Source organism: Rhinolophus ferrumequinum, chromosome 10 (assembly GCF_004115265.2).
Source record: "Rhinolophus ferrumequinum isolate MPI-CBG mRhiFer1 chromosome 10, mRhiFer1_v1.p, whole genome shotgun sequence".
Classification (NCBI taxonomy): Eukaryota; Metazoa; Chordata; class Mammalia; order Chiroptera; family Rhinolophidae; genus Rhinolophus; species Rhinolophus ferrumequinum.
Window position 1 is genome coordinate 34,699,843 of NC_046293.1, and position 1,140 is coordinate 34,700,982.

The 1,140-nt window shown below is 46.8% G+C and overlaps 1 pseudogene; it reads right to left on the reverse strand.

Moving 5' to 3' along the window:
- Positions 1 to 220: 220 nt before the first annotated feature.
- LOC117029056 (60S ribosomal protein L19-like) lies at positions 221 to 796 on the reverse strand (annotated as a pseudogene).
- Positions 797 to 1,140: the final 344 nt, after the last annotated feature.

Here is a 1,140-nt window from a genome sequence, read left to right on the forward strand (position 1 = left end):
TGAATAACGTTACGAGGCATCTAAGTCATTACCCAGGGTGGTATTTGAAAATCTTACCTTCATATTCTCACCCACACCTCTCCCATCCTGCTATGTCCCAGAGCATCACTCTCTTATCTCCTCACTTTTTTTTTTTTGAGGCAGATGAAGTTTGGTTTTATTGAATGACTGATCTATGTAACTGACAAGACCATTGTGTACAGACAAGAGATGGGGAGCTTTATTTCTTGGGCTCTTCCTTCTTGGACAGAGTCTCAATGATTTCCTTCTTCTTGGCCTGAAGCTGCTCTTCACAGCACTTGCGTACTTAGACCTGCAGTTCTCAGTCTGGTCATCCAGGAGCCTTTTGCGAGCCTTGTCTCCCTTCAGCTTGTGGATGTGTTCCATGAGAACCTGCTTGTTTTTGAACACGTTCCCCTTCATTTTCATGTACAGGCTGTGATCCATGTGGCGGTCAATCTTAGACTCACAGTGTCTCCTGTGCAGCCAGCGCAGAATTCTCATCCTCCTCATCCAGGTTACCTTCTCGGGTATTTGAGCATTGGCAGTACTCTTTTGCTCACCTATGCCAATATGCCTGCCCTTTGGCAGGCCCAGCTGTTTTTCAGGCATCAAGCCTGGGAATGGACAGTCACAGGCTTCCAGATGATCAACCCATTTTGATCAGCTTCTGGATCTGCTAATAGGAGTTGGCACTGGCGATCTCAGTGGTCTCAATGCTGTCCAAGCAGATCTTCTTTTTGCCAGAGCAAAGGACACTGGAGATGAGCCTCTTCTGAAGCCCGAGCATACTCATCGCTGTGGCAGCAGCCATGGCAGAAAAGCTCATAACCTGGCTCTGGAATCTGCCCCCTAGCTTGTCGTTTAACTCTGGAGTGAGGTACTGATCTTTACTCTTCTCCCTGTTTGCCTTTCCTCGACCACCTTCTGTCTCAGTGACTTTGTACACATTCTCCCAATTCTTTTTCACAAAAGTACGTAAACAAAAACCTAGACCTTTTCTTTTGGGTGGGACAGGGGGAGAAGCTAAGTGCACAAAGAGAAAGCTTTCTGAATAGTTGAGAGTGGGAGGTGGGCAGTGGATATTGGATGGAGGGCTGATGTTATCTTCCAGTCCTGGGGAGGATTACATAAAGAATT